This window comes from Hirundo rustica, chromosome 1, assembly GCF_015227805.2.
Source record: "Hirundo rustica isolate bHirRus1 chromosome 1, bHirRus1.pri.v3, whole genome shotgun sequence".
In the NCBI taxonomy this organism is placed as follows: domain Eukaryota; kingdom Metazoa; phylum Chordata; class Aves; order Passeriformes; family Hirundinidae; genus Hirundo; species Hirundo rustica.
The window spans coordinates 51971698-51985870 of record NC_053450.1 but is presented as its reverse complement, the minus strand read 5'-3'; the positions used below and the strand labels follow the sequence as shown (position 1 = coordinate 51985870).

At 40.8% G+C, this 14173-nt stretch overlaps 1 protein-coding gene across 1 annotated transcript in view; it reads right to left on the bottom strand.

The window, feature by feature from the left end:
• The window catches only part of MTCL1 (microtubule crosslinking factor 1), a 127712-nt gene extending 113961 nt beyond the window's left edge, over positions 1-13751 (bottom strand). The window contains exons 1-2 of the mRNA XM_058423597.1: positions 12831-13751; positions 12502-12586 (exon numbers count right to left, since the gene is read on the bottom strand). The gene's annotated coding sequence lies outside the window, so the exon portion shown is untranslated. The remainder of the gene's footprint in view (positions 1-12501; positions 12587-12830) is intronic.
• Between the last annotated feature and the right edge of the window lie 422 nt (positions 13752-14173).

Genomic DNA, 14173 nt, shown 5'->3' with positions numbered 1-14173 from the left:
CACCAGTTCAACCAGACACCTTAATAAAGTGATTTATTCACATTAATGCTCAAACAAAGTCGGGCTGTGGCACTGAAAACATGCTGCAGCAGAACACGTTAGAGGGAGACAAAATGATCAGTCACACCAGGATCCCTTTATGCTGTGCTGGCAGTATAAGGCATTTAATAACAAAGAAATGCAGCCCCTGTAGCCCTCCCTGGGCATGTGCCTGGCTGGGTGCAGATGGCAGATTTGTGTGGTATGAGGCCAGCTGTAGGATTTTGGCTGTGTTCCTCTGTCCTCTGCTGTCGTGCAATGCCTATTGGGGACCCCCACGAGAATGGTGTAAACAGGCATGGTGTGAGTGAGGATAAGACCCTAATGTGAAAGCTAAGTACGTACCACAGAAATCTCCACTGGGCTAGGCAAATGCCTGGTAAGAATTACCAGTATCATATTACTTATTTATTTATATCAAAGCAGTTTTTTTCCTTTACTTAAAACTCATTATTGGTTCTTATAGGAACACACAGTCACAGACTAGAACGACCCCCCTAATTCTCCTCTCTCTTTTTATTTGCTTGTAATGTCCAATTGTTTTCTCTTATCGCAAATTAGTCATGCACTCCCTCCTGGTGGAATGGTTTCTTACATGCTTGTGTAGCTCTTAACATAATAGGACATCTGGGTGTTGCTTGAATAATACAAATAATCAGACACAACACTTTTACAACATGTTTATTTTGGCAATGCTGGTATCCTTTGTTTGATTAATGCTGACATTTGATAACTGAGCTGGCTGTATTTGCACAAATAATTAGGAAAAGTAGATGCTAAGCCTGACTACTTAGATTAGATATCACACATCTTACAAAGCCTAAGACAGTTTTTGGCAGTGCAGGACTGCCTAAATTCTTTTCTTGGGCTGAGGCACAAGAGAGTTTACAATTACTTAGAGAAGATGTGAAGAGGCTCAATCTAAATGTAAATTTGCCCCTCAGCCAGCCCAGCTTACAGTAGCCTAAGCCTAAGCTGTTATTTTCTCCTATTTCAAATCCCTATTTGAGATCTTCTTCAATGACACCATAAGAGCAGGCTCAGGGTTATGAGGGAGCACTGATGTTTACAGAGCTAAATCAAAATAGTAAATGAAGACACAAACGCATCCATACAGGCCATATGTATGGATAACCCAGCGTAAATCTGGTTGAGTCTATCATTATTCCCCCTTTATATGTTGCAGATCATGAGCTGTAATTTCTTCGTGGCCACATTGTGCTCTGTGATTATACCATCCCAGAGGAATCCTAATCAGGGCCAGCAGGTGTTACAGCGACACGTTAACAACAGCAATGAGGCATAGCTTCAACAGAAAAGTGTGACATTTTCAAGTTCACAAATTGACAAATCCTTTTTCTTTTTTTTTTTTTTTTTTGGTAAGCTCTCCCTCAACTGCTCTCTCTCCCTGAGGGATTGAAAGCCCCAAAGACCTTTATTAATGCTTTGTTCCTGGTCCCAGGAGTTATATCTAGATTGCCACTACTGGCTCTTTATTTGTACAAAACCTGGTTATTAAAGGTCTCAGTTCTCCACCGGAGCTTCTGTCCTACAGTAATGATATTACTAATTGCCATAACTCAATCAGGGAATGGAAATAATGCATGACTAGCTCCTGTAAGGGACTTTAGCAGTAGAAGAAGAGCATGAGGAGATGTTAGGCACATTCATTCAAAACTGTGATCCCCCAAAATCCATTCAGCCAACCCCACAGCCTCCTAACTCCATTGGTAAAATTAATTTTGGCCATAAAACTCCATGGATGACCAGAGCTTTTTCCTTGTCCATGCCTGCTTGTTCGGAGCCAGCAATGGAGCCCCTGGGCATTGTGCAGTTATCACCAATGCTTTCCAATGGGATTTTTGAGGTCCACAAAAAACACAGAGGCAATCAGTTTTGATGAGAGAACAGCAGCACCTCACCATTTGCAGAGGAGGCCACGTGTCAGGGCAGCAAGTGAGAAGTCTGACTTTGAAACTTCCTCAGACTGCAAGGATTAAAGACCCAACCCTTAAATACCAAAGGGCTGATGGGGCTCACTGACTGCTATCAGTAATTCCTGCTGGTGCTCAGCCTTTGTGTGTGAGAAACCTCCTGGGATCAGGCTCAGGTTGGGAAGCAAACATGGCTCTTGCTGGGGAGAGGCTTGTGCCTCCCTCTGAAAGCAGCTGGTGGTTCCCATAGGTGAAGCCATCCTTACTCTTCCCAAACATGGAGCTACCTCCTCTCCCAATTCCTCCAGCTCTGGCTTAGTCACTGCTACCCAGGCTGAAATCTACAACCCTGCTACAGGTGGGTGTTCCCAAGTGTGCACTGTTCCTCTTTCAATGTCCAAGGAAATGTCAAAGAGCCGGAATGTAATGTCCTTTATGTTCAGCACCACAAAGGCGGAGTTTTTCCAGTCTGGTACCTGCTTGGGAGTCACAAAAGTTCATGCTGAGGACTGACTTGGTCTGTTACCCACGGTCCCATCTCTGCAGAGTACAGCCAACTGCCATTTCCAGTGGGAAAATAACCTCCAAAATTATATATCATGCTACTGTACCAAGGAGCATATACCCTGCTGTTAGAATTACTGCCTCTTTTAGAACTAAACAAAGTGTGCTTTCCAATATTAATAAAGTTGTACTTGTTCTCCTCACAAACCACCTGTGATGTCAATAAACACCCACAGGTACACACAAAAATTTATCATCTGCTTCTCATTGTAGGCACAAGTGCTTGGGATCTGCTATTGTCTGTAGCACACCACCGTGTGCCACTCATTTTCCAGCTCTCTGACTTCCAAAGGATCACTTACGTTTGATGAGATGCGACAGGGAGAGACCAAATAAATCAAGAATCATTGAGAATCAAAGGCTGTCTCTGATCATAGGCACCAGAAGAGGAACAGCTCATTCTGGGTCTTCCTCCATAAACAGTGTGGAGCTGGCACAGAAAGGTAGCATTAATTTATCAGTTGTTCAGTGAGGAAAAAGAAAGACCGGTCATATGCCTGTTACTTACTGAAGATGGATGCTTTTCACAGTTTCTGGTTATTGAAATTGATATGCATTACTGGATACACTGTTTGTAAGATACGGTTTGATAGAATCTCAGCACCAGAAATATTTCACAGAATTATGAGACATTTTAAAAGCCGAGGAGCCAGACTAATAAGATGCCTGTTGGTTGGCAGTGTGATTAGTTTGGATATCCTGCAAGGAAAGTGTCACCTTACACTGAGCAAAACATCAGTCTTAGAATATTACAAATTATCCATTTCTAATGGTAAAGTTGGCTGAAGAAAGCTACAGAAAATATAATTCTGCACACACACATGCCTCTGATAAGTAACCAATATCCCAATATAGCAAACATTCAGTAGGATTAACTTCCTAGATATATCTGTGCCAAATTTAGCAATTAGAGTCAGTATTTTTCCATATGCTTCATTCCCACTGTATTAATTCCTCCTACCCTTAGCATCTCTTCAGCGTGTTTTTTCTGACCATGACTAAGGAGGCTGTTCCCAGAAGAAACTAACCCCCAAATTTTCATTCATTTGCACTTCAATTCCTCTAAAGATGCATGGGCAGACATACTGTATTTTTTGTTTTACCCCTTTTCAGTAATTTCTATAAATCTACCTCCATTTTATCCCAAACCTTTAGGACCTCTGGGGTGAGGGCCAGTTCCTTTCAAAGCTGTGTCCATTTTTCATTTAAGACTGTTTTTTGAGACAGCTGCTCCTTGGTTTTTTTTTCCCCTGCCCCTGAAAATCCCAAACAATTGTTTCTTACAAATACTCTGACTGTGATGGTTTAGGAGTTCCTTTGTCCTCAGTGCATCTGCTGTTCTGTTAGGGTTCAGAAAAGCTGATTGCCAAAGTGTGCTTCACAATTGCTGTGTTTCCACATGGAATTTCCTCTCCAACACTCTCATCCAAGTTTGGGACATGTCATTGTTTTCCCATGTGACAGACAAGCTCTCAGTTATGCAGCACCTTTGAGGCAAGCACACAGTTAGCTCCTGCAGTTTAGACTCAGCTGAGAAGGCTCTACAATGAGTCGAGGAATCAGAGATTTTTAAGGAACATGCAAACAGTGTTTAAGGACCAAAATTAAAGGCTCAGAAGAAGCAGAGCCAATGAGCAGGAATGCATTATCCTGTCATAAAGAGAAATATAAGCAAGTAAGGCTGATTTCCATTCGCTGGAGGAATGTTTGGACAATTGACTGTGGGAAACGAGGAAGAATACAATACCTATGATCTCAGCACAATAAGCTCACCAAGAATGGTATTAGGGGTATGTTTGGAGTTCTGTGTTCTTTCAGTATATAAGTCATTGACTATATTTTTAAAATTTAAATAAATATGCTAGCACCTCCTATTCAGAAGTCAAAAAAGCAGCTTTGCTTACTTTCTTGTCTTGTGGGGTATTACAGTTTTTTTTTCTTATCAGCAAAAGAATGGAGAATGGTGTTTCCCTTCACCTGTAACAGAAGGTTCAACAATAAATATGTTCACTAAATCAGGGAGTTAATATTCACTGAAAAATATTTTCAGATCAGCAGACACTTGTAGCACATCCAAGAGGTGTCCTTAGCACTGAACTATTAGAATCTCAAAAAAGTCTCAAAACTTTGACATGTCTTATCTTTAAAACACTTTAGGGGTTTTCTTTTTTTAGGCAGGATGAAAGCAGTTCTTTATATCATTTAGTATCAGAAATGCTCGTGTTTTATAAAGAATAAGATACAATCTGGTAACTAATTGATTTACTGCAATTCAGGTTGTAGAGTCGAGCCCTGAATGGTGCTGAAGTGTCCTGACTGGCCAGGAAAAACAAGGAAGAAGAAAAGTTTTCTAGTTATCTCATAAAAAAGCTTAGAGTCTGTACTCCTGTTTCTGAGGCAAGAAATATCTCTTTGTCAGCTTCTTGCCTGGCTCTGGAATTGCAACTCTGCTAATCTTTATTCAAAATTGTGAGGTGACAGCATGGTGCTAGCACTGACCAGCCTTGTGATGTTAAATACGCTTAAATGCCTCACCTGTGCAATAATTAGTCCAATAGTCATATGAAGATCTTTTTACATTAAAGAAAAGATAACCCAAAACCTCAGTTTATTGGATATGTGACTTGGCCCGGGAGTGATTACAAGTTCACACGGCTGTCCATACACCGATGCTGCAATTTCCTGAATTAATTTTATCTTGACCCTTGTTAAGAAACAGGCACTTGCTGGAGGAATGCCATGGCAGTGGGTGTCCCAGAAGTGTTGCTCACATCTTATCCCAGCCCTTCAGCCCTGTGCTGAGAGGAGATAGGACCTGGGTTTGGTTTTCTACCCTTTCTCCCATCGGTGCTGCTGTGGGCTGGGCTCTCTGTCCCAAGAGCTCATGTTCTCCATCCCCAGGGAGGGGCTGGTGAGCTGTGGTTTGCTCATCTCTCAGTAGCTGGGCCATGGGAATGGTCCAGGAGTGCGGGCTGGAGCCCTGCATGTGCCGCCTCTGCTTCTCATTTCCCTGGAGAAAGCTAAATCCACTGACTATGGTAGCACAGCTTGTGACTGCTTGGGTAGGACTAGATTAAGCCCAGAGGAAAAACAAGAGTAGGAAGATACGCCTTCCAAAAGGAGATGTCAGCACAGAAGTGAAATCACAAACCAGCTGCCGCTCTGTGTGAGTGCAGAAGATGATTCAGCATTGGATGCAACACAGACATTAATTAAAAATAATAAAATTAAGCCATTGAGACTTCCATAGAAAATCTAACAGTCCTCTAAACATCAAGAGCTTATGAAGTGCACAATAAACCATTTAGTTCAAAATCTTCTCAAGAGTTTTGATAAAATCTGATTTTGGAGGTTCTTGACAGTTCATCTTGTAAAGAGCTAACAATTTGCTGCAATGTGGAAAGTATGTAGGGGTAACTGGAAAAAATGGAAAGCTGTTAATCATTAAACTTGTCAAGGAAAATCACAATACAAGTGGTGTTTTCAACCTGTTTATTAGCAGTTGGGAAAAGAAAGGAAACATCTTAATTCACCAAATTTTGTTAGCAAAATATTATTCTGGTGGCTAAAGACTGTGACAGACTCTAGGAGAACCTTAATGAAATTACATAATAGACAATTTTGTGGTAAACTAGATTTAGACCCATGCAAGACTGGGAACTAGAGATGAGCAAATAATTCTTTCTAAAATGCATTCAGCATATATAGCTTTTATATGTGTTTGAGAAATGCTGAAGACATTTATATGAATACGATAAAGAGAGGTTTCTGAAAGTTTAGAATTAGCTGAATTGAGTGATGTGCAAAAAAAATATGTACACTAGAGTGGAAAATGTCACAGTAGGACACAGAACACGGACGAGCCTTTCTTCACCAGTTTTGTATGAGAGGGAACTCTACAGGATTTTTAAAATATAAGCAAAAACATACTATGCATCGTATCTTATCAGCAATAAGAAAAACTAAGCTGACAAATATGAAGTTTAGAATAACAAGGGGAATAAATACAGAACGGGGGAGAAAAATTGTATTTTGAAGGATTTGATGCTAGAAGGTCAATAGAGAAGCTCAGAGAGTTTGTAGGCCCAAAATGATCAGCTGGTTATCACAGGAACATATTTAATGTTGTCTATTTATTAGTACAGTCAAGAAATATTTCAGTAGTTAAAAACAAAACTTTAGTTTGCTTTGAAAAGTGGGTTAAAAGTAAGAAATGTGTTGGCCAACATTATCTGAAGCCCCAGCCAGTGGGCATTGTAGCTGTGTGTGCTGAGAACAACTCAGAGATGAGAACTGGATTAACCTTTCATCATTTCATGATGGTCTGTGCTGAGCCTGCTTTGGCACACCTTACAGATAACTAGCATCATATTGTAAGTTACATTGCATACTCAGAATTCTGTAAACCTATCATCACACAGAAAAGTGGAAAATCTGGGGGAGAAGGAGACAAAATACGGATGAGAAGAAAAAGAAAAGCGAGGTTACAGACAAAATTACCTTCTAACAATTAATAAAATACCCCTAGGTCTAGGACATACTTCCCTTTACAGTATATTTGGAAAACTATCCCAGTCCAGCCTGGCAATGACCTGTACCTCCCTCTCTTCCACGTGTCACACACCCTTTCTGAGTGGATGAAGAATATGGAGGGTAGGGAGGTCATGCCTTGGGTAGGCTGACCTGAAACAGAGACTAGACAGAGCTAGTGAATACAGTAGGTATTTACTGAAAGATCTCCAGGATCCACCCTGGGCAGGATGGGGCCTGACCAGGGCTACATCCAAGGTGGACCAAGAATGGTCACAAAAAATGACTGATCGGTCACGAAGTCTTACACTTTTATAAGTTTCAGTCCATTTGCATATTGGGGTTTAATTGTCCAGTTACAGCTTCAGGTTGTGAGGTCCCATCCTTCTTGTCTTCTCTTTTCAGTCCACCATTGTTTATGCTTTTGGGTCTGAAAGTTGTCCTTGGTCCTCAGCAGGAAAAGGATTTGTTTTGTCTACATATCCTGTGAAGAGAGCTTACTAGCACTTAATATGAGGCTCAGAACTACACCCCTAGGCAGCACAGAATCTGAAAAACATGAAAGCTAAAATTTAAGGCATCAGAGGAGAAAGGGACTGGTGGAGGCTAGATGAGACATTGTGGCTGTGTACAACATCTGCCAGCTGTGCCTCCCTCTAACGAATCCACCCCACACATCACAGACCTTTCTTGCACGAGGATGTCCCTCTGCTTTCTGTGTTCAGTGGTGCAGAAGCCTTTCACCCCTGCAAGGGTGAGCAGCTTTTCCCTGGGGAGTTTCAGCATAACGTGGCAATTCATGAGGAACACGGCAGTGCAATTCCATTTCAATGAGTTCATGTTTGTGCCACCTCTCATTTTTAATTCATGAATACATTAATTTTGTATCATTTGCATCATAACTCGAGCCTTTCCTGCAAAGGAACACTAAGGATTCATCATTTTTATCTTTTTTCCCTGCTATTCTGCTTTTCTCTTAGTCACCTGCTCTACATGAATCAGTATTACTTTTCCCAAAACACAAGCATGTGGGACTTGTTCAGGCAAAGTGCTGATATTAAAACTGGGACAATCCCCTTTAGCAATAAACAGTGAACAATAATGTAAAACACTATTGTATGACAGCCATCACCTGAACGAAGAATACACACCCGACTCATCCTTTTTGCTGTCTGTCAACAGCAATACATTTGGATATGGCAGTGCCTCAGTATACCACATAAAAGGTTGCCTTATTTCTTTTGGACTTTTGTACTAAAAATCTGTTTTCTCCACATTCCAGAGATGTTTATCTGTTTTTATAAATCCTCTTTTCTTCCCTGAAGGCCAAGAAGTATTTGTAATATCTATTACAAATTACATCGGCAATTGTTGCTGATTATTTTTAAGTTTATCACATTTTGTAACTTTAAAGCTCCCTTAAGTTGCTTTAATTTTGGGCTCTGTACACCATCCTTTTTCCATTCAAGACCAGAGTTCACTATTTCAGGAGGCAAAGCCATGTACTATTTTAACTGAGTCCCAAAGAGATGAAAAAGTTATGAATGGATCCTGGGGTCTAGATGAACACCTATTGTGCTGATGTGACTGTATGAAACACAAAAAGAGGATAAAAAGGGAGGTTGACTTTTGGCATTTATATTTTCTTCCTTTACTATGCTTTCCCTGAAGCATGTCCCTGCCTTTGTTTATCTCTGTCTCCTGCTTTCTCTTCTCTTCTAAGTCCTATTCAGAGTATTAAAATTCCCTTTGTCCTTTGGGTCACAATACTCCTCTCTTCAAATCCTTGCTGCCTGCAGCATAGTTTTTAAGGTCTTATCCTCCCATCTTCATGGGGCTACCCGTGCTTCATGCTTTCTTTCCAAGCATAAAATATAATCAGGGTAAGAAAGATGCCAGAGGCCTGGTGAGTTTGAAACCATTATGTTTAAATCTGGCAGTAGGTCAAGGCAGAGACACAGCTGCAGAGCTGCATTTTGGTGTGTTTTTTATTCCTGATTTATAGTAGAGGTGAGCTGTGTAAACTACCTGTTGAAACCTTTGTGCGATGGAAAATCACAGTGCCAGGAAATATGCCATCCAAAAGAAAACAGGGAAGGAGAGGGAAAAAGATAACAGCTGCCCAGTGAACTCATTACCTCCCTGTGGGATTAAAGAAGGTGACCAGGAAAACCTAGTCTTGGGTACTTGGCAGTGTTTTCCTGCCTCATCTCCTCAAGAGCAAGTAACACCCATCCACTGAAGGAACAGCAGTCACAGCCTTTCATGAAAGACACAAAATACGGCTTCTAGCTCTTTTTTTTTCCCCCACCCCCACAAAATGACACATTTGTAGTGTTTACCCCTGAAGAACTTTCAAGAATACATTCCAATTAAGATGAATATTTGAAATTTTACATTGTATTAAATGAAGAAAACAACCCAAGAAAAACTATCAAATATACGGATAGGAACAGAAATCTATATTGTTAACTCAAGGCTACCACACAGTAAAGAGCAAAACCTTTTAAAGAATACCATACAATACAGATCTAAGCTTTTCAAAGCAGGATATTAAGGATTAGGGCTAAATTTAAATCCAAACATGATAAAAGGGAAAAACCAAATAGGCAAAACAGGACTACTTTACAGTGTTACATAAGAACTCACATAGGAAAGTAATTCAACCCCTGATTCTGTTTTGTAATGGTACCAGGAGGAAAAACAATATTTAAAAACATGAATTCTATTTTTTTTAAAATTTGTCCTTATCTGATCTGATACCATAAATATCAAAATACTTTAATCCAAACTGTACGGATATTGCCATCACAGCACAGAGCTCATTTTGTTTGTGAGCCTCAGTCCCGTATTTTCTGTTTCAGCACATATCAGTTTCTCTTCAGCACCAGCTCAGCTCTGACATTTTGGGAGTTTGTGGCCACTGAAATACCCAGCTTCATGACACTTTTCAAATAACCGCAGCATTATCTACACTACGTTCTATTTTCAAGCTTGCGACAGATATTCTCAGCACTGACTCAGTCTTGAAGTCCCTCGCATTTTCAGGAAAAAATACTAAGATTACACTATCCTTTGGAACTGTGTGTACTGCCTACATAATATACATCTATTTTGTAAGCAGCTTAGGGTAGGAACCATGTATTATATGAAGTTGAGTGTATAGCCAATGCCCTTATTTAGTAATAACCCATGCTTCCACTCCTGACTGCAGTGCCTGGTGGCAGACTGGGATTTGTTTGTGAGGAGATGAGTGGTAGCACAATGACATCTACTAAAACGCACTTGCTATTCCTGCCTTTCCCATTCAAAGACGAAGACGGCAAGCAGCCAGCGGCATAACCTCCTCGGTAATTGATATGCGAAGAGCCTCCTAGATCCTGCCCGCGCCATTCCAGCTTCTACCTCCCCAGGAAGAAATGTCGTGATGGAGACGGCAGCATGATCCTCAGGAGGGTACCACTGCTCCCTTCTCTCCCTGTCTCCCCCACACTCTCCCCTGGGCTCTCAGAGAAATATGTTGCCTTTGAAACTCACGTGCCAGGATATTATTCAAAGATTTATGGTTCCCGATTCTTGCTACAGTCCGCTTTTGCGACTTTGTTTACTTGGCAGGGTGAGGGAGGGAGGAGGGAACTGGATTAGTCTCAAAACCCCACAACAAAAGGCAGAAAAGCGCTGCTTTAGGCATTTAATAATCTGTGTTTCTAGAGAATTACTGAATATGCTGGAATTATCTCTTGAAAATCTGGTGTATTATAAAAGAGTTATTCACAGCACTTAAGAAACACTTCACATCAAAATAGGTTTGAAATCAACATGAGTTTTGTTCTGATCTGGTAACCACTGTCACATATCATATGAAAAGAGCAAACCAAAATGTTCTGGTTTTATTTACTTTACCTTTAGAAGCCTAAACATTACACTGATAGAAATAATCAGAACCACTGGAATCCAAGCAGTGGGACAAATAAAGGCAAACAATTCAGGTTTTTGGTCAAGTGAACAATTTTCTTCCCATTTTTAAAGACCTTTACAACTGAGAGGGGACTACAGTATTTCCCTGAACATCATGTGGGGAGAGGACTGGAGAACTGGTTTTGTTGACTTATATATATATATTTTTTTTTAGGAGAGGAAGAAAACTACCTAGTCTTTGCTCATGGTATTGGACAGATACCATGCAGTGGCTCAAAAGGCTAATTTGCTTAATTGCATTAGTCCACTCCCCTCCTGTAATGGGAATTCAAGCTTCAATGGCAAATTCAGCCTCCTAATGAGATTATGGTGCCATTCCCAATATGAGGCTGTGGGGTGGCAAAGGAGCCACGCGTTTCCGTGGTGACTGGCTGAGTGGTTAACCCTGGAAAGATGGGGTGGAGAGGAGAATCAGCCTGAGTGACAGTTCTTCATCCTTTAAACTTCACTTCATGGCTGAGCAAAGCAGAAAGAGTGCCAAGCAATGACCATGGGGAAATTACCCTTGTTTTAATCTTTGTCTCTTCCAGCTGATGTCAGTGGAAGCGGACAAGACAAAGGACCTCAAGCTGTGGTAAAGATCATTAAAACAGAAGAATATAAAGCCATGGACATGCCTGCGCCATCTATTAAATATTAATACCAGTTGAATGCAGATATTTTTCTTTATTATGCTGTTTGATACTATAATTACTATTATACCTTTAATCTATTTCATGTAGTTTTATTCCTTTTTTAAGCTCCTTTGTAATGAAGGTGCCTTTTAGTCAGCTCCACCAGCTAATCAGATTGCTTTCCCCTCATTACTCACATTGAGCTTTTAAAGCCTGAAGCCTAAGCTAACTGGAATATATGGTCACGATTTAAGTAATGTGGAAGATCTGGAACTGTGCCAGAAACACAGCACATAGCTATGTTTTTGTTGCCTTCATATTAAGAGCAGGTGAGATGCTTTTGAATCAGGGACTGCTCAATCAAAAACATGCCCGATTACTGTACGGGAGTATAACAGATGTGTTTATCACTCACGCCTTTCAGTGGAAACAACTAATAGCCTTCTTTGCCATTTAGCCAATAAATTTTGTGAAAACAAATGCAGAACAATGTTAAAGAGATCATGTCTGTGAATGGAGAACAACAATAATTTATATTATTTTTTCCAAGGCAAAGATAGTTCTGAGTCAGAGGACAATGCTGCCCACAGGCAATTAAGGAGTCTATAACCCACACACATGGATCCCCCGAGCCTAGTTTCGTTCATAGCAGTGCAAGTCTAGAGAATTTCCATAGTGGTCAGTAAAGTTAAGCTGTTGTCGAAAGCACCCATAAAGGCAAAACGGTTTCCTCTTTTCACAAGCCTGCATATGTAAGAAAAGATTGGAGGTGCAGGCCCATGGACAAGCTTGAATGAAGGGATTCAAGGTCTAGACGAATTCAAAAGTGATAAAAAACTTACTCTGACCACCAAGCACCACTGGTGTGTGATTTGCCTCTCTGGTATGCGGCGGCTGCCCAAGAGCGTGGTGGTGAGGAACAGCAACCTGGTGCAAGGGCAAGAAGAAAAGGAGATACCATTACTACATGACACCACCACTAGCAACTCCTAACTCCTCTATGTGCTAATTTAGCACAACCGAGAGTGTCATCAATCGCTGAAATCTCTTCACTATTTTTAAACCTCAGGGACCAAATGGAAATCACATTTTAAAGACGGAAACTTAATTAGGGTTTTTGAGTAGTCATTTACCAAAGGAGAAGCGACAAGGGCAGCTCTACATTCCTTACCTCTCCTCTGGGAAGGTTTCTGATGTCTGCTGATGATCCACTGTGTTCCTTTTATTGTAGATTTGTCTGTGATGGCTCCCGGCAGATCAGTTTGATGTAGCTGGTCATCAGGGTTAAAATGGAAGAATCAATAAGTTTTTCAGTTTGCATTTTTGCTTTCCTCATCACTTTTAGGAAAGCCTGTAATTCTCATAATCACATCCTGACCTTGATTCCCAAGATCATCTATTTTTGAAGACACCCACACTGTAATCAAAGCTGCCATTACGGCACTGCTAGTTACACGTGTAGCTGCTTTCATCTAGCTAGACTCAGATTAAAGGTTCCTGCAACATTTAGGCTGCTGAAGCCAATGGCAGGAAAGCTGTTGCAGCAGCGGAGTCCTTACAGCCCCACAGGGGATGCTGGGCATCCACTTGTCAGGACCAAGAGCTTGGTGGCCCTTCCCATGACAGCTCCTGCCTCTGCGGCTCTGCTGGAGTCACACCTGTGCCTCCTAGATATACCTTGTTAGCTCCATCATGATCAATTGTCTGCAGTTAGGTCTTTAACATGACCTTCTTCAGTCCTTCAGCCCAAGTATTTATTAAGTGCATGGACAATTTTGCTCATTAAGTTCTCACAGCCCATGTGGGATGAGAGCAGCAGCTACTGTTGTGGCTGTGACACACATTTGCAGCTCCTTCTCTTCATCTCTGGATTTTTTTTCTGAACATTTTTTTGTCTTTGCTTTCTTCAAGTTTCTTTGTTGTTTCCTGTTGCTCTAGAGCTCAGGAGAAGAGGTTCTGGTATACTTCTGAAAGCTCAGGAGGATTAGTAAATTAGCAGTTTAAGAGACTGAGAGGCTGGGAAGAAGGCAAGATAATCACAGCACCTTTATAAGGTATTTAGCACATAATAAAATACAATCAAATATTTTGATAAATAAATTAGGAGCCTAATGTCTCTAGGCTTTCCTAACAGTGAGAGAGATGACTTGTCCTGATTCCACTTGGTGGAGGAACCTAATTTAAGGATCCAGATTTAGATGAGTTAGTACATGATGTGATGACTACTTCCCACTCCTGTTCATTTTTCCACTGCTCACATGGGTAGGAAATTCAGATGTATGTTACTTTTTTTTTTTTTTTTTTTTTTTTTTTTAGCCATGTGATGTGACCCTTTATTGTTAATGAGAGGAGATTAACCTTTTGAAATGTGAGGATGAAATTACACTCTTTTCAGGACTAGAGCCACAAGCTAATATAATATTGTAGAGCCTAGGAAAGAGCTATGGAGACACCCAAATATCAGATCTGAAATTAGTTCCTATAATGAGAAAAGCAGAACACGTATTAAATGGT